At 44.7% G+C, this 19,575-nt stretch overlaps 1 long non-coding RNA gene across 1 annotated transcript in view; it reads left to right on the top strand.

Annotated features, from left to right (window-relative positions):
- The first annotated feature begins 17,253 nt into the window (after window positions 1-17,253).
- Window positions 17,254-19,575, top strand: part of LOC144098366 (uncharacterized) — a 37,261-nt gene continuing 34,939 nt past the window's right edge. Inside the window, exon 1 of the long non-coding RNA XR_013307180.1 lies at window positions 17,254-17,359. This is a non-coding gene — a long non-coding RNA (uncharacterized LOC144098366). The remainder of the gene's footprint in view (window positions 17,360-19,575) is intronic.

Here is a 19,575-nt window from a genome sequence, read left to right as displayed (position 1 = left end):
CGCCTGTGTCTTGGCCATTCCCCCGCAGTGGGTATGCGCCAGCAATGTCTGAGGCCTACCTACCTACCTACTGACGCCAAGGCTATAAAAAGGCGAGGGAGATCGAGGCACGGGGGGGAAGAACAGAGAAGCGGAGGCTCCGGAGGGTCAGGGACGCTTCGGCTGGAATAGAGCGACGCCGGCTACCGCTCCGGTGAGCTCGCGTTCTACGGCTTCGCATCGTGGACCTCCTGCCGTTCCTGAGCCCGTTCCGGGGAGTTAACTGAGGAGGCTACCACCTGCTACGGCCAGGGGTGTCTCCAGCGCTGTTGCCAACCACCCGGGTGGTGCCCCCAACGCCAACAACACCGGCATCACCTCCACGGGCGCTTGGACCTGGAGCTTATACGACGCAGCCAGCGACGCCGCCAGCGACGCCAGCCCAAGCACGTCGAACGCCGCCTCGACGCCGGCTACTGGATCCATACAACGCCGCAGCCGCACAGAACCAACCGTGAGCTCGAACGCCGACCGACCGCTAAGAGTATAACGCTAGTAGTAGACGCTGGTAGCAGTGTTCCCGGGTCGTGTGTATGCATAATCTTTGTGTTTTGTGTTAGCTTTGTTAGTTTTGTGTGCTTGTGTGTGTGTCACGTAGGGTGTATTAAATGTGCGTCTGTGTGGGTACACCTGTCGCCTAGTCCATTCTTTCGGTCCGGGTATTCTCCCGGGAGATCCGGGACAGATTCCTATATTTTACCCTGGTATAATCTTATTTATTTATTTATTTATTTATTTATTTATCCGCAGGGCCCAACGACATTGCACTGGGGACCGGGGCTTATTAAGACACAGAAAGCAGAAAGAATTTTAATGCAAACTGAGTGTCCTTAAGAGAACAATATCCACAGGTGTGCGAAGACTTAATCGCAAGAACGAAACCAGCAGCAATGATAACATTTTTTTTCCGACCAAACAATCTAACATAGGGCAATAAAAATAGTTCAGACATACCTCAGTTTCGGATAGAGTAGTTAGATTCAGAAAAACAGTAGCAGCAGCAAATAATAATAATAATAATAATAATTGGTTTTTTGGGGAAAGGAAATGGCGCAGTATCTGTCTCATATATCGTTGGACACCTGAACCGCGCCGTAAGGGAAGGGTAAAGGAGGGAGTGAAAGAAGAAAGGTAGAAAGAGGCGCCGTAGTGGAGGGCTCCGGAATAATTTCGACCACCTGGGGATCTTTAACGTGCACTGACATCGCACAGCAAACGGGCGCCTTAGAGTTTTTCCTCCATAAAAACGCAGCCGCCGCGGTCGGGTTCGAACCCGGGAACTCCGGATCAGTAGTCGAGCGCCCTAACCACTGAGCCACCGCGGCGTGGAAGCAGCAAAGCCTGGAAACCTCTTACAAAAATATTACAAAGAAGATTAGTTATTGCTGCGCGAAAAGCAGTGTCGTCCATGGCACGCCGAAGGTGATTCCAAATGTCGGAAGTGTTGGGTATGAGAGAGCCATGAAGACAATTCCAGCGAGTTGAAAAATTCCTACCTTTTCACAGTGACCAATGCGTGATGAACTGTAGGATCGTCGTGTTAAATGTTTCTGTCGGTGATGTAGATTATGGCGAACTGTTTTATGAAATAAGCATAGACGAAATGCAGTTCGGCGTTGGGGTAGAGGAGGAAATAATAGGCTGGCTTTCATGGCTGTTACGCTAGAAGTGCGATGATGGACTAAGTAAAGCAACATGAACAATTTTGCACTGTGTCCAGTTCGGTGATGAATGAAACGGCGCCTGGGTTCAAGACAGAGGCCGCATATTCCAGTTTTTATTATTATTTTATTTATTTATCAGTGTACCCACAGCGCCTGTACTGCATTACAGTGGGGGTGGGGGGAGGAAAATACAGGGCAAGACCGTAAATGCGGGAATTACATCAACAATCAGAAATATGCAGCAATAGAATCAATTCGGCATAGAAACAAAATAGCCATTTGATACGACAGTTGCAACAGCACTATCAAGTCGATTCCATTCCCTGATACTCCGGGGAAAAAATTACATTTTGAAGAGGTCTGTTCTACAGTATATTTCTTTCACCTTGTTCCTGTGATCTGTGCCCGACGAAATGTAGCTGGGACTCAGCATGTACCGACCGGGTTCTATACCTGTTTTGGAATGAAAGATATTGAATTTCAGACGAAGGATTTTCCTTCGTTTTTCAAGCGTTTCCCAGCCATGACTGTCTTTTGCAGTTGTTACACTGAAGTTCTTTGAGTAGTTCGAAGGACCAGCGCACAAAAACAACGAACAGAGTAGAAGAAGGACGACGTACGGACAGAAGCGCTTCTGTCTACGTCGTCCTTCTTCTACTCTGTCCGTTGTTTTTGTGCGCTGGTCCTTCGAACTTCATGGATAACCAACTAGCCCAACAGCAAGTGTTGAGTAGTTGTTGAAGACAAAGCGAACTGCCATGTTCTGTACTCTTTCTAATTTACGAATATTAGTCACTGTCCACGGATCCCACACTGTGCACCCATACTCAAGTACAGACCGGACGGACGTCTTGCATAACAGTGGTTTTGTTTCAGCAGGCAGCCGTTTCGTGTTTCTGCGGATGAACCCTAAAACTCTGCAGGCTTTAGCTGCAGTAAAATCAATATGTCGATTCCATGTGAGATTGGCTGTTATGTAGACGCCTAGATATTTGTGCTCTGTCAATGATTTTAAATTTGTTCCATTAATATTATAAGCATAATCATGAGATGTCTTTTTTTAGTGAATCACGTGTACTGTTTTGTTTAGGTTAATTTGCATGTCCCATGTATCGCACCATACGGCAACCCTATTTAAGTTTTCCTGTAATTGGATACAGTCCTTTGGATTAGTAATTTGCCTGTACATCCCACAGTTGTCCCCGAATAGTCGTACACAAGAGGAAATACAATCACAAATGTCATATATATAAATTAAAAACAACAGTGGGCCCAGAACGGACCCTTGCGGTACACCAGAAGATACACCTACACCATTCGACTGTTCTCCATTTATAATAACCGTTTGACTTCTTAAATTAAGATACTCGTTTATCTATTTAACAACTGCTTCATTTATGTTACACCAGGACAGCTTTTCAATCAACAGCGAGTGGGAAACAACGTCAAAAGCTTTTTTTTAAGTCCAAGAACACACAGTAAACAACAATCCCTTCATCTAAAGCATCTGCTATATCATAGGTTAATTCCGTAAGTTGGGTAATACAAGAAAAGCCGCTACGGAAACCGTGCTGTTCAGAATTCAACAGAGAGTATTTATTCAAACGTTGCACGATGCTAGTGTAAAACACATGCTCGAGAACTTTACAAGCGACACTTGTTAAAGAGACTGGTCGGTTATTGCTAACGAGATTCCGAGGTCCTGATTTGTGCACTGGTACAACATTTGTTACTTTACAGTCTAGAGGCAAAGCGCTCTCTTGCAGTGGTTTACAAAGCATAATGTACAAGAATTTGGGAAAAGAATTCGCGCAAGCGGAAAGCAAGGCAGATGGCAATTAATCAGGGCCGGTGCCTTTGGACTTATCGAGCCGTTGTAATATTGTCTCAATGTCGTGTTTATTGATAACAATATCATCCATTGGCTCACCGAATACTATACCGGAATGAACTAGTGTTCGGTTTTTGTTCCCATGGGCAGTAAACACAGACTTAAAGAACAAGTTAAAGCATTCGGCTTTATCTAGATTTTCATCAATAATGTCACCGTTCACGGCAAGTGGTGGAATGAAAACATCATCTTTACCATTTCTTTTGATAAGCTGCCACAGTTCTTTGGGGTGTTCTCTGACGCATAAATGAAAAGAGTCAAAGTATGTATCCTTCGCACGTTTAAGAACAGTGTTCAATTCTTCACTTATGGCTTCCAATTTTTGCTTTTGCTTTATTGAAGCACTTTTTTTTAAACCAGCATAAGCGCTTTTTTGTTTTTGGATTACTCTCTGTACCTCTCTTGCACACCAAGGTTTACTTTTGCAGCGCCACTGCGTCATTACCCAAGACGCCATATACAGGTCACGCAGCTCAAAAAACCTTTGTTTTGAATGTGTTCCACAATTCCTGCACGCTTTGAGATTCGGCTAATGTTTCAAAGACATCCAAGTACCTATCTAGTGAAAACTAGAGCTCTGCCGTGCGTGCTTTCGCTTACTTAGGGTAGGGCGGGGTAAAACGAGACGAAAATTTGCAAACTCATACTGTTTTTACACTTTTATATCAAAAACCGGAAAAGTTGTACAGGAGCCTTCCGTGGAATCTTATATAAGTGGTAAGCAAAACACAGAAAGCTTGCAACATCACAACTATGAATATTCATCAATTATAAAAAAGTCCCATTTGTGTCATTTTGCCCCAACCGACGGGGCAAAACGAGACAGAAGGTGGGGCAAAACGAGACACTTTGTCAAAACCAAACAAAATCAGTTCTTGCAATCGGCGCACTTGCAGTGCAATCCATGGGGCCCTGCGCACTCTTCGTGAGCCCACTCGTGACACATCGTGCATTGGATCCACACAGAACGAGGTTCTGTGTTGCTCCATAATTATTTGCACACGAGGCACTCCCAGTCACATTTGTCGCTTGTTAATCGCCTCGCAGAACGTTTTCTTTTCAGTGGGATATCCTCAGATTGAACTCTGCCACCAACAGCCCTTTCGTTCGATTTCCCGCTTCGTTTTCTTGAGGCCATACCTGACTCCTTGGGAGGTTTTGCTGCAACTAGCTTCGCCTTGCAAGGCGATGAGGTCAAAACGGTGCTTGTCTCCGACTTCCCTCTTTTTGATTTTTTTATAGCAGGCACAGGAGAAAGAACTTGAAAGGTCGTGTCACTATGAGCGGGCTCTGCATTGTCTTCGATAGAAGTAGGCGGGAAGCAGCTAGCGCGGGATTCTTGGCGTTGACCGCTAGTCTGATGTCCCGCTGTGCTTCCCAATGGCGTTTCATCGAACACAGGATCATCCAGCGGCGCACGAGAAAATGGCCAAACACCACACTTCTGAAATCCATTGGTTATGTTACTGATGTTTCCTGATCGTTCAAACGCTTTGCTTGCCAGCTCATCTACATTCGCCATCGTGATGCGACTCCCAATGTTGCTCAGCAGCCAATCCCGGCATGCGTGGTTGTAGGCAGCTTTGAAGGCTTCGAAAAAGCTTGCGTCAAGTGGCTGTAGCTTCTTTGTTTGATCCAAGCTGCTTCTTGCAAAGCACGTATGGACCATGCGTCTCCAGTCGTTTTGCTCGCCATCGAAGGGCACCCTTAGTCACAGAGAAGGCTTTCGGTGCAGCGCGAGCAGAACGTTTTCGCTGGCGCACGCTTTCTAGAACGTTCTTCATATTGGCCTCACTTTATGCAGCCCTCGTCGTCTTTCATTTGTACGTGCGGACCATTCTATAAAACGAAATAAAAAATCCGAGTGAAGAGGGCACTTTGCGCGAGCAGAGGCTGCAATTGCTTGCTCCGAGCGACGAACTGTCGCGTTTCGCCCCTTCCATAGGCTCCTACTCAATCAATTTATATTGATGAAGATTACCACATAGGAAACTGTAATTGTTTCCACAGCTAGCCAAGGGGATGCAGTAACAACACACATACATACCTTGTCGCTGTAGTTCACGGCTACGCTGCTGCACATGTCCAAAGAAAAGGGACGTCCGAATTTCGCACCGTTTTGGCGGGACAGCCACTCCACGAAAGTCGCTCCAAAATATTTTCCGGAAGTGAGCAACTCAAAATACCCGCCGTTTTTAACATGCATTTATTGGACAGTTAGCGGCACCTAATCGTGGTTTAAGAAACCTACTTAATCTAAAATGTTCTACGCTAGATGTCGCTAGACGAGACATGTCTCATTTTGCCCCATGTCTCATTTTACCCCGCTCTACCCTATATATGCTCCGCTCTTTCCGTTTAGCGAACCTTACATGCTGTAAATTCATTTCGCGCATAACCACCATATGATCGATTATACCCGGTAGTACTAGGGTAGACCGTGCTGCCGCGGGTTCTTCGGTCAGCACCAGGTCTAAAATATTGTTCCCCCTTTGTGGGCTCCTGGACCAATTGGGTTAGTGAAAAGGAACTGCAAATCTACATCATTTCTTTTCCGGACCCACTGTTTATATTAGTTAACGGGGTCTGCTGTGACCAATTTATTTCTGGCAGATTGAAATCGCCACCGATGATCAAACAGTCACTATTAATAGTTTCCACCGATTCTTTGAATTTGCAGAGGACATTTGTGTGACTTCATGGGAGTCTATGGAATGAGCATACCGACACCGTTTTTTCCGTTTTTCAATCTGATTTGTACCCACACTGCCTCAATTTCACCAACATCAAAATCAATGTTGCGGGAATATATGTGTTTACCGACTAGAATAAAAACGCCTCCGCCACGACCATCGCGGTGTTTTCGTTAGCATGTGTACCCAACCGAAAATACTTCACTGTCAGCTATATCAGCATCCAACCATGACTCCGAGCCTAAAATTACAGAAGGCTTCACCATGTCAACCAAATTTGCAAATTCATTAATTTTTTTAATACTTTGGCAGTTCACAATCAAGAATGAAAGTCTACATTGGTTTGATGGTTGCTGTCATTGGTCCCTGACGACCTGCAAGAGCGCTTCGTTGTAAACATATCTTTGTTCAAATACAGCGCGTCATACTTTAGATGCACTTTATCAGTGGGCTTTTTTTGCTCTTTGTCGTATTCCCACAAATACTATCTTTTTCTTCTCACGTTTTCAGAGTAATCCTTAGAAATGCCAACCCTCTTGCCCTTTAACTTCTTAGAATTTGTAATTACAGCTTGCTTATCTTTGTATGTCGTGAAGGAAACAACCATTGGTTGATTTTTTTCTTCGCTGAACTTCTCAAGGCGGTGAGCCCTTTCTAGCTGGGCCTTACCAACGCCTAAATCTTTTCTGCAGATTTCCAAGACGCTGTTTTCAGCCACATCAAATGTTTCATGTTCTTCGTCATCGTCAATGCCAAAAAAAAAAAGATTGCATCGTCTGCTCCTGTTTTCGAGATCGTCGACTTTAGTGATTAACGACTGAAGTTCGGACTGATTAATTTCGCACTGCGTCCTGCAGTCCGCAACATTTTGAATTTCTTCAAGTTTGGCCCCGCCGCGGTGGCTCAGTGGTTAGGGCGCTCGACTACTGATCCGGAGTTCCCGGTTTCGAACCCGACCGCGGCGGCTGCGTTTTTATGGAGGAAAAACGCTAAGGCGCCCGTGTGCTGTGCGATGTCAGTGCACGTTAAAGATCCCCATGTGGTCGAAATTATTCCGGAGCCCTCCACTACGGCACCTCTCCCTTTCTTCTTTCACTCCCTCCTTTACCGTTCCCTTACGGCGCGGTTCAGGTGTCCAACGATATATGAGACAGATACTGCGCCATTTCCTTCCCCCCCCCCCCAAAAAAAACAATTAGTAGGCCGTTCTAGACTCTAGTGTAGTTAATCGTGTATTGAGCAACACCATGGATGTCTTATTTTCTGCTTGGTGCGCTTCCATGGCAACTAATTTATCTTTAATTTTGTTTTGCCCAGACAACAGCTGCTGCAGAATAATATCATTAGGGACCGGGTTCAACTCTACGTCTCCACAAATGAACAATAACAAGTAAAAAGCGAGTCGACGCAAAAGCACAAAACGACGCCGTTGTCGACTCAAAAGAGTGCCGCGAACTGCGTGAGAGCGAACAGTAGCAAAAATCACAGGGGGTGGAACCGGCAGAGTGAAAACTGGATAGGCGCTACAGAAATTTGTGTAACTGACCTGCGTGAACAGCAAGAAGTGCGTGAATGCATCCCCGCCCCATCGATGCTCTGAAGCTTCGCGCCTTTTGTACACTGTAGTCCTCGTCAGCAGCCCATGGTTTTTTGACCGGAAGCTCGCAGCGTCCAAAGGCAGCGGCGTTGCACTGTCCCCAGTCAATATCTTGTTTCAGGTTCCAAGGCGGTCGGAGGAGTGATGCATTTGCCACCGTCGTAACTTCAGAGCCGGCTGGCCGATTGCCACAGAAATATTGGCATGAAGCGTTGCAAGAAATCATCTGCGTGAACAGTAAGAAGTGCGTGAATGACACCGCCATCGCAGAGCCGGTTCCACGCCAAAGAACCAAGGTTTTGTTAAGTTTTAGTGAGTAGTGAGTTTTAGTTTGTACTGGTAACCGCATCAATCGTACAGTTAGCATTACTGCATCGTCAACATGCGGTTTCTAGGACAAATTATTAAGCACATGAATACCGAAATATTCATAAGAAGACACAGGTTCAAGAGAAATATTGTTAAGATAGTAACTAGGAGCTGTTGTGCCAACTCGCGTGACAAGCAGATGCTTACAATTGTTAACGTAAAGCTTCATATTGCACAGTTCACGCGACTGGAACATGTTGCGACTGTCAAACTAAGATAGAGACGTCACATTCATTGATATTTTTGCAATAAATAACACAATAAACCACAAAAAAGACTGACTGATAATTAAGGTTTGTAAGTAAATTATTGAACCATGTGCAGAAAACTGAAAATCAATATCATTTTCTGCTACGAACTGTGGTCGATTGGTTAGAAATTATTGCAGCCACGAAAGTACATTAGCGTCTAATTTCAGTTTCCTCAGCTTAATGAAAAGTAGTTGATGCAGAACTTTAAAGAAATCTTTAGGAAAATCCAAGGACACGCAGTATGTCAGAGACGCTTCATCAAGAATGTAATGGAGGTCATAAGTGAAACATAAAAACTGAATATCAGGGACAGAGGGTGCATACTTAAAGCTTTAGGTTTATAGTTGGGAAATCAACGCCGAGTCCTTTAAGAACTTCAGGAGCCTTTTTTTTTTCCCTATGTTCCCCTCCCCACGTGCAGGGTAGCCTACTGGGAATCGCCTGGTTAACCTCCCTGCCTTTCTGTTCTTCTGTTTCTTTCTTTCTCTCTCTGAGTGTCAGGTGAGAATGTTTTTCGGAAATCTTGCTGAAAATTACTGAAAAAAAATTCCTTTCTGAAAACCTTGCAAGATGAGAGCAAATTGACGAATTCCACTATCTTACATGAAATACTAGTGAGCGATACCGGACGATAGTTATTAGCAGAGTGTTTCGCGTCAGTCTTGTGCCGAAGAATTACCTTGGCTACCTTCCAGTCCTAAGATACAGAACCTGTATCAAGGGACTGCACAAAAAGTTTAGTCAGGATCACAGTGGAAAACTATTACTCCAAAATTGTTTTCCGTTGTTAAAAATTAGTACTTTGCACTTTTAGGCTGTTCTGTAAGCTGCCGCTGCAATAAAATACACTTTTTCATTGACGGTGAGAATTCATTCGCTAGAAAATGTATAGTTCAACACCCTGGTTAAAGTTAGCGGGGACACCTGGTACAAAATTTCGTTCCCTAGCACGCCATTAGCTTGAAAAATCGATGCACGTAAAGTTCCCTTAGGAAGACGTTCATTTAGATTGCAGTAGGGAGGTTTCAGTTGTTGTAAACGGCTTCACAGTGCAGCGGAAGCCTCCTGCTGATGAACTGCAAGACGAAAAACGAAAGCTAAAATTTAGGTAGATGAATGCTTCTTTACATACGTGATCGAGTTCACAGCGCAAAAAAAAAAAAATGGACTGGAAAATGTAGCTTGAGCAAAAAGCGCAGGCATGACATGTTTGCATATTCCCACCTACTGAACTCATAAATTGGTGGTCAGTAATTTGTTAAGCTCTGAATGCGAACATCCTGCAACACGAACTATCCTAAGCTAATGCGTAACCTCGATTTTGTATAACCGGAATCTGACGCTATGAAACATTTGCAAACATATCCGAGAAAAAAAAAACGATATTCCGAAAATAGGGAGATGTAAACAGTGACAGATAATTATTATAAACATTTACTCTCACTGCAGACTGCCTCTTAAGAAGCCAAGCTGGTCTCGAAGTTCCTTCTCTGCTAATTATTTTTTTCGTATACAGCAGTCCGAATCGAAACGTAATCTGCGCATAGAGGCATCAGGAGTGTAAGCGGCGCGCCGACTTGGACTTGCTGTGAAGAAATTGGCTGCCTCAAGGCCGTACAAGCCATCGCTGGAAGCTAAAAGGCTACAGTAGATCACGAATGTTGACCTAAGGAGCGGCACAGCACAGAGAAATATACCGACCGTCTACTGTTGCCCTTTCCGGCGCCAGATAATCTGCTCCTTATTAAGCTTCACATTTATAATGTGCCCTATCAAACCCAATCAAAGCATTTCGGGGAAATCCCTGCGTACGCAGCCACTGCCACACATGCCGCCATGGTGAAGCCGCCTTGCGCCGGCGAATGCGGCTTTTTCCTACCATCACAGCCAGGGGCCGCGAGAGCCCAGGCAGATTGGAAGACTTACTGCAGGCGATGCTCGCCTCCTTTGTGCACTTGTTACTCCGCACCGCGACAGTCGCGTGGCCACGCTAATGGCGCTGCGCGCCTGCAGTTATCCTGATTACAGGACACGCGTCTACCGCACTGTACGTGCAGAGGCACGCGTGGCACGACGCACCTCGAGTTAAGCGACCACGTTCGTTTCCTCTGGCTTCTGAAGCAGCCGTGTTAAGGCATCTGGTTCCCGATTAAAGGCTAAGGATTGCAAGTTCCCGGCTGGCTTGTTAGGCAGGCTGTTGGTCTCCCACGAGGGCGCACTGTGAGGACACTCCTGCATTGTTTTCGGTTGAGGATTGAGTGTGTATAGAAACGGCGAAATCAAGCTCCAGGCTGCACACTATTACCTGTCAGATGTAACAAAAAAGGGCATAAAAAGCAGCCCGCAGCTGCACCTTGCTGTTATATTCTCTCCGTCTGTGAAGGATGAGAACAGCGTCAGAATAGAGGTCAAATGTGTAACTGGCGCCATTTAATCGCGACGGCAAGTGCATGTGCAGTTTTTTTTCTCTCATATCCCGCACAAACACGAAGTGTATGACCTTTGGCTTCCTGAGCTAAATTTTTTCTTTATATTGAATGCAAGTCTGTGGAAAAGATGTGGAGCCTCCGATATTGCGCATGGCAGCCTTCAGAAAACAACAGTGCTAGGTTGAAAAGAAAAATATTTACTCGGAGATTAGCAAAACGCAGACGTTTAGTTTTTTTATTATTTCGCAAACTTGCAAAGGCATAATTTGGGTTCGCTGTATAGTAAAGCAAATCATGTAAGGTGTTTTCATTCTGAAACCGGAAAAGACTCTCTTATTGTTGTCGGTTAGCCACTTGGAGAAATCGTTCTTCCTTGTCGCCGTTTGTCCATTTCCTGTAAAATTTGTGTCCTTAAAGCCCTTGTGCCTGCACAAGTCTGCAGCAGGTGGCGAACATCCACCTCTGCAGCCGGTGTGGAACAGGCTTGGGCAGGTGATGGGTCCTGCGTCTTCTTGTGAGTCCCATCGGCACGTGACCAACGGGGTAAGGGCCGCCCCAGTCCTGATCCAAGTGATACCTCTTCCAGTCTCGATAAGTTATGAGGGAGGGGGAAAGTTCACGTGGGGGGATTGAGAGCGCGCGTACTTTTCCTTAAAGAGGATGCTGAGATGAGGAGAGAGTGGAGCAGGCGTCAAAAGGGAGCCTGGTGAGGGATGCATTAGTGTTTGGAACTTGATGTGTAAGGTTGTCTACTTTTCTCAGCTCAGCGTTATCAGCATCGTCTTGTGTACTACGTAACTGGATGCGTATCTTTGTTTTCTTATTTAGTGTATGGATCTCCTGAGTTGCACCCAGTGTCTTTAACAATCTTTTGAATTGATTTATGGCTGCTAAGGAATATTTATAGACTCCTTACTTTTACCGCATTTACTAACATAATGAGCGCACTTCTTTTCCCCAAAAATAACTTCAAATTTGGGGGGTGCGTTCATTACGAGGGGCAGAATGTTCAGAAAGACAATTAAAGCGGTGAGAACCGGAAAAAAGAGTAGGCTGGTGAAGTAAATACTTCATCCGGTACGACTCACCGTCAAAATGACACAAAACGCTCTCTGCCCTTGAACGCGGTTTGCGTGTTCGGCAGCATAGTAAACAACTTTTATTTTAAAAGGACACTTAAGCTTCGCCTTAAGATTACACGCGATAGCGCCTTCTCCTCCTCTTTTTCTGTTTTTATTCCTTTTCTTTCTCATTTCTCACCGATTACCAATCCACCTTCACATTACCGACCACGGTAATTGATTAGAATCACAATTGCCGATCACATTATCGATTACCAGTCACCAATCACAATTATAACCCCAAAGTAGCATACCTCACAGTACTTAGCGCAAAGCCCTACCACAAAATTAAGCTGCACTCCTCAGTGAGGCTCATCAAACAGTGGCGAGGCGTGGTTTCTACTGGCTTTCGGATTCCTCGCGGGACATTCTTATAAGCTGTTTGTCTGGTAGCGTGAGGTATAGTAGATTTGACATTCGACAGATGCTGCTTTATAGTATTGCGCAGTTGTTTCGGCGTTCAAAAAAGGGCGCCTCTTATTGTTCACTACCGCCATCAGGAGACTGTGCCCCATAAGAAGGGGTGTGTTTATTAGGTGCAGAGAAATAGAAATCCACCTTCTGATAGCCAAGCTATTGGGTTGCGCTTATTATGCGAGTCCGTTCATTACGCGAATAAATACGGTTTTATAACGCTGTGTCTCTGCAGCACTGCGCTTCCTGCCTCTGCATCCATTACGGCATGGCAAGATGTCATTTCCAACTATCGTCAACCTGCCTTCTGAAATTGGACTGTCATCGATTCTATGCGCAATCTAGCAAAGAAAGCGATAGTACTTCCTTATAAAATGTAATTATCCTCCAGGTGATGTAGCGTGCAAGTTTTTACACTAGAATTTGTATGCCATTTTGTTCGTTCAAAAAATGCACAAACTGGCTTCATTGACATTATAGTGGGGCAGTTTTCTATTGCTCGAACATTTCTAAATACATGAACATCTCTTATTCGATGACGCTACGGCGTGAACGTTCAGTCCATGTTTTTTTTTCAATAATCCGCTGACAGTGCACGCTAGCGCCTGGTTGTAATTCGGTTCCTTTCATCAGCGGCATGAATTTCTGATACGTTACATCGGAAAGACACCATATACAGATTTTGACAGGATTAACGCCATCATAACCACCATCAACAATATTCTGCGCGAGCGCTTTATTACACTTTTGGCAGCATAACTAGCTCTATCACTGCTGCCGCCTTTTTCTTGAAAGGACCTGCTATGAGCCAGCACGGGAGGCAAAGCTATATGTCAGTGCTTTTATAAGATATTAACTATAAGGGGAACAAATGGGACCGCGATCGAAGAGCGTACTCACATAATTGTAGATTAGGAGGTTGCGGTACTGTGCTGCACTGATATGCTATGTGGTTGCTACGAATCCTGATCAAATTACTTTGGAATGCATGCTGTGTAGAAAATTCTTTATGAAGGCAAAGCGGTATATGGAAAGGACGATGGTTATGTGCATTATAAAACATTTAGAACGGCGTACCAGTCTGCCATGTTCTCCCCTAATGAATTCGTGCTCTATGTAAGCACGACTAGTACAGAATATACCAAGCTCAGCTGAGCCAATGAGGTGCAGGCACTGCCGGCGCCACGTTGTGCCATTTTAAGCGGCCGTTGTTTCTTGGGTAAATGTGAGCACAGTGCAACATTGTGAACCATGTGTGCATTGTTCATGGATGAAGCAGAAAGTGTGCGGGCATCTAGAAATAGGTGAAAACAATCGTTAGATGCGGGTAAGGGCAGCAATTTTTTTTTCGAAATTTCGGCTGGGTGTGGCCCCTGCCCAAGAGCGGAATTTTTAAGTTCAGTTTTCAAGCTGCATTCTGGGGAAACTATTTTATTGTCCATTACAGTTTGACGCTAAATATAGCCCGCAGTATAGCCCATCTCTACCTACTGCTTAATTCCACGGGACGCCTTCCTGCATTTGTTTCTTGCGGTGAGGTTTTATTTCTTACCACAGTACCGGTGCACGCACTTGTCGACGCCAAAGTTCCGGCCGGCTGCCCGCTTCCGTGTAATTCGACGTATGAGACAACTCAAAGCTTAAAAGTTGTATCGTACGGGGTTAAGCACCTATTTCCTAGCTAACGAAACGGACGGTTCAAGATGCAGCATAAATGAAATTGATGTCTAACTGCGCGGACGAAACTTGAAAATTCCCACAGATAGGACTCAGCAACACAGCTGTGTATGATCGAAATGATAACACTGATAAAAGCAGGCAGCTGTCATCATCTGGCAACTCCTCCGTGAACGCGAGCGCTCGTATAGAGCAGTTGATTTCAGCCGATTTTTTTTAAGATTATCAAATGCCAAGTTTGGGAGAGCGGCAGATACACGAGTGCGGCTCTTAGCCGCATATATACGGTTATTCAGCGCGCTGCGTATGTCACGTTCTAACAAGGAGGGAACGCGCAAGCCTATGCTGTTGACCTTGTGGGCTTTGCTGACGATATGGCAGCACTGTTGTCGGGTAGCACAGAGCCAAACTATTTTCGCGAGCCATTAAGTTCTTGGAGTATCTTCACGAGTGGTCAAGAAAAATAACAATCTCAAAGTGAATTCTGATAAGACGAAGACCGTTTTATTCCGAACAAGAAACAAAACTGTTCACACCAACTTCACCCTACCACTAGGCGGCAAAACAATTGCAATCGTGCCAAGCATAAAATGCTTAGGAGTAATCTTTTCAGAGTGTCTCACCTGGGACAAGCAGGTCAATCATGTTCGGAAACAAATGTATCGCTTCAACGGTCCTTTTTGCCAACATAGGGACACCCTTCCGTCTCAAGTAAAAGTCCTCATTTCTCAAACATTCTTTCTCCCATCACTGACTTACTGTCTCACAGTTTGGGAAACGATGACGCAGCACAACATATACAAATTAATAACAGCCCAAAATCTTGCAATTAGACTAATAGCAAACGTATCGGGGCATATCCGCGCACAACCATACTTCATTAAATTTGGCATTCTAAAGATCACTTCTTTGTTTCCTTCCAGACTGCTATCAATGTACAAAACTGCGGTTATTATTAACAATGAAACCACTCTCTCACTTCTAAAAAGACCTCGCTAGTCAACCGTTTATGATACCCGCTCTCATTTTTCTTGGTCATTGTCTCTGTCGCAACAAATACGGTATGCAGTCATTTTTTATTCTGCCAATATACCTGAACATTATATAAAATAACAACATATGGCTAAGAGGCATCAAAGTGAAGAGCCTAAAAGCCATTTTGTACCTTTTTGAAGACGTTTAGCTGGAACTTGCTCTGAACTGTGAATAAAACTGTAAAGCGGGTGAATTCTACTTATGTTCTACACTTGGATGATGTGATAATTTTGTTTTGAGTATCTATATCGCTTTTTGTTGTGATTGTGATGGTAAATTTTGAAATGCTACTGTACATATTCCATTCATGTTGATGCTTTAGTTTGTTTTTTTCAACTGCCTCACCTGCAGCTATCCTGTGAACAACTGAGGCAATACGTTGCCTCAGCAATGTGGGAGTAGGGTGCCTCTCAAGCTGCATTCAAGCAGCTTTTTCCCTGCGTCCTCCCTCTCGCAGTGACACTTGTACCACTAAGAGCGAGAAATAAACTTCAACTTAACTATGCTTGAAATGGGTAGAAGAGTATGATGAATGTCAGCACTCGCTGACGAATTTTTGAGCAAGCCTCAGTAGCTGTGGCACGGCGGTGGTGTAGTGTTGGCGATTTTTCACAGGCATGACATTTTTCACCGAGGAGGGAAAAAAAAGCCAGAAGGCTCCTTTTTTTTCAATTCAAAGGTTGACTGTTGAAGGACGAACGTAGTGACGGACGGCCACACGCTGATCGTTCTCTGGAGTCTGCATACGCGAATAGCTTAGTTCATAGTAAGGAAGCATTTGTGAAAACCTACACAGTCCAGAGAGGAGGTGCGTGAAACAAAATTGGTAAAATTGGTAAAATCTAAGGAAACTTGGCTATTTCCAGACTTTATATGCACAATACATAGACAACCAATTGGAGCTTCTGTAAGAAATGTTACTAGGCAGCGTAGTTTAGATTCTCGACAAAAAATGCAACAGTATCTATTTTTCGTGCTATCTATTTCATATTCTTCTGGTTTATACTTATGGTGGTCCTTATTTACAACTAAAACACTTACTTTCCGAAGTTGCATTTTGGCGCCAAGAAGCAGCCAAAAGAAGCACATCTTTAAGTGCTTGCAATGAATTATTTGGGTTACTGCCGCGAAATCTCAGCATAGACGCTCACTTACGCAGTTTACATGCAAGAAACTCGTTCCACATTTTACCGCCTACATTCAAAAATAATCGTATATGTTTCCCCGTTTCTCCCAATTAAACTCTTCTTATTTTTATTGTTTTGACACAAGCTGAACAAGAATGTCTCACTAACAGCGCGAACTATCCCGGTCTCATTGCTGTTTGTGAAACCAAACGAATGCAATATCAGTCTGCTGAGTCGGCCTTTCCAATGACAACCAAACAAAGGACTGCTCGACATGACTCTTTCAAAAGCGCACCCACCTGTGATATTGAGAACTCCTTTGAGACTCGCAGACAGACATCGCCAACGATAGCACAGTGAATAAGAGGCACAAACCAAGCGTCGTTTCTCACATTGCGTCGTACCCACCGCGAGAGAATGTACCGCCCTATTACGCAGCAAAATCAGGTGCAGCATCGTTTCGGCCCCGGCAATTGATGACCGGACGAGATTGGGGCGCCGCGGCGATGCGACCGCGACAACACCATTAAAAAGGGGCGCATTAGCTCCGAAATAAAGGGTCACGAGCAGGGCACGTAATTGTTCCAAGCTCGTCCTCATGTTCTGAATGATATCAGTAAGGCGTCGCCGAGCTCCTTTCCATTCCACAGTAAAGGGGAGCACTCACACGTAGTTGGTTGTTCCGGGCTGTGATTACGCTGCATTGATCACTGAAGGTAAGCGAATTGAAATGTATCGTGGCAGGTATATGAGGCATCATTGTAAAGGTCGGTAATTGAGAGCGTAAGAAAATCGCGGTAGTCAAATTATTACCTACGAAAGCATTCAAACCTAAATAAAGCAAAATAAGAAAAGGGTGTAAATAAATCATGGTACGCCGACAAGTTGAGAGGAAACAGCGCGCATGTGGAGGCTACGGTTCTGCTCTCGGAGGAAAAAGGAAAGAAAAAAACATACGCGGGCTTACAGAATACGGACAACAAAAGCGAGAAGCCGAAGGTGGACAACGTACAACCAATAACGAACATACAACAAACGCAGCGTCAATGAAGGTAAGCAGTGCTCGGAGCAAAAGTACTCGGCATTGTGCCAGTCGGCATTCAGTGGAAAATTGCTCGTTGAAAGTTCCCAGTCATCTTTATTGCCTGCAGGGCGGCTGTTTCTGGCTTTACCCCGACCATACGCGCTTATTTCGCTGCGCGTTGCATCTACGCTGTAGTGTATACTTTTTGGCATCTACTGACATGCGCTGTATACTTACTGACATCGGCTTCGCCAGCTTTATCTACACGTTTTGCAATCCTGTAACTTTTGCTGTGCAGTCGAGCAATTAGACAATTCTAACTTTTCACTATATTTCAAAACTCATGACCCGAGCAAAATTAAACAGAGCACTCACATTTTGTGCTATCTGTGATGAACCATGGCCGAATCGGCAAACAGTAAGAATGTATTCTCTACATTGCTGTGTACTTAGGGAACGGCAAGTAGGTGAAGCGCGCCTAATTCTTAAAGCTTTTTAGAAAGAAACAGTACGATGCGCATTAAAAAAAACGAACGAAATCATATGAATGAGAAGCTATATGCATTCAGCGCGAAGGTGTTCTCTCCAATGCCGTGAAAACTAAAACATTTTAAATGCGGAACACTGCCAACCTATATGTAAGTGATCTCGAAGGTGAATGAAGCATGTCGCAAGTATTAATATTTTTTTCGTTTATAGCGCAATGATAGTGTCTTTGTCAGCGGCATCGGTACACGGCCAGGAATGTGCTTTAAGCGTGCCCATTCCACTTTCAAACGTTGGCATTCTAGCTGCCGGCATTACTGAGCGCGGCATCAGTCATGCTTTGAATGCACTTTAGTCGAGGCAGTTATGAAGCTGTTAAGTGAAAATTGCTTGAGTATGCTAAGCTTTCTATAATATCTAGCAATTAACATCGTTCACAGTTATATTCAAAGACTTTCTGAATTACTTCTTGGTTTCTTCCTTTTGTTTCATAATATGTAAATAGCGAAAACCAATCTGTGTAGTTTGTGCGTATCCTCCGCATGCGTTTACACTTCATAAACCACCAAGCTTTCAACGAGGTATTCGCAAGAACAACATTTCGAAACCGCATTCGTTGTGCAACAATTGCGGGATTAGCTATGTTGGTCTTTTTTTTTAGCGTTATGCATAACTCAGAATACGGGAATACTTCTTGTACACATGATAATTCAAGAACCATCGTTCAAGTCGTCTGAAATGTGGGAAGCGCTATGCTGAAAAACGCATTGAAAAAAAAAAACAAATATCGCAGTGTCACCGAAGCTTAACGATGACCGAAAGAGGCAATGAACATTATTTCTGGAGTCAGAGAGTCTATGCTCCACGGTTCATGCATTATTTCCATCATCTATCAGTCCTCTAAACAAATTAATATCAGCGTAACAAAAATACAGCTTTCTGCTCTATGCAGTACGCAGCAATAATAAAGTCACTGAGAAGTCAGATGACGAAAAACGAAGCCTCTTTGCATTTAATGGTGCTTACGAATGTAAAGTCAAATTCATGGCAGACCACTCGCGGCAGCCTTATATTTATTTGTCGAGTAACTACCTGTTGACATGCCATGCGCACCGGACCATGTAGTAGCGATCTCTTCGAAGCGTGAACGGAACCCACGCTGACATGTCCATGGGAACTGCAAGATGGAGATCTGTCAAGCGCATGTCGCGACGGGGGGTACCTTCTCGCGAGCGAACAGACCGGCACCCTGTGGTCACCCTCTGTGCAAAAGCGCGGAAAATGCCAGCAATGCACCAGCCAAGTTCTTTCTTTCGCTGATTCGCCTCACAGAGATTTCATCGCAAAAAGACCACTGCCAGATGGCGATGGCGATAATGGCGATAAAAGAGAAAGCAGAGGAGGACCTGTAATCCAGGACGGCATCTTGTTGCCCTCTCACTGTTTTTCCTTTCCTCTCGCTCTTCTACACGCGCCAAAAAGAAGTGCGCTCTAAGAGGGAGAAAGAGACTCCGTAAATACAGGTAGCCAGGTTATAGAATTAAAAGAGTAAGGCAGAAACTACAAGAGAGAGGAGGCTACCTGGCAAGGGTGGACGGGTGACGCGCCCGGTGAAACAAAAGGCAGAGCGGATGGAGCCCGACCGGGCCATGCTCATTGGCCGCTGTGGGCACTTCCCCTCTCCCAAGGGTGGTGGTGCTGTTCCGCTGCCGGCGGCAAAGGTACCCGCGGGTCCTCTGCAAAAGGCGCCAGAAGCCA

The sequence above is a fragment of the Amblyomma americanum genome, chromosome 1 (genome assembly GCF_052857255.1).
Source record: "Amblyomma americanum isolate KBUSLIRL-KWMA chromosome 1, ASM5285725v1, whole genome shotgun sequence".
Taxonomy (NCBI): domain Eukaryota; kingdom Metazoa; phylum Arthropoda; class Arachnida; order Ixodida; family Ixodidae; genus Amblyomma; species Amblyomma americanum.
This window is presented reverse-complemented; position numbering and strand designations above follow the sequence as displayed.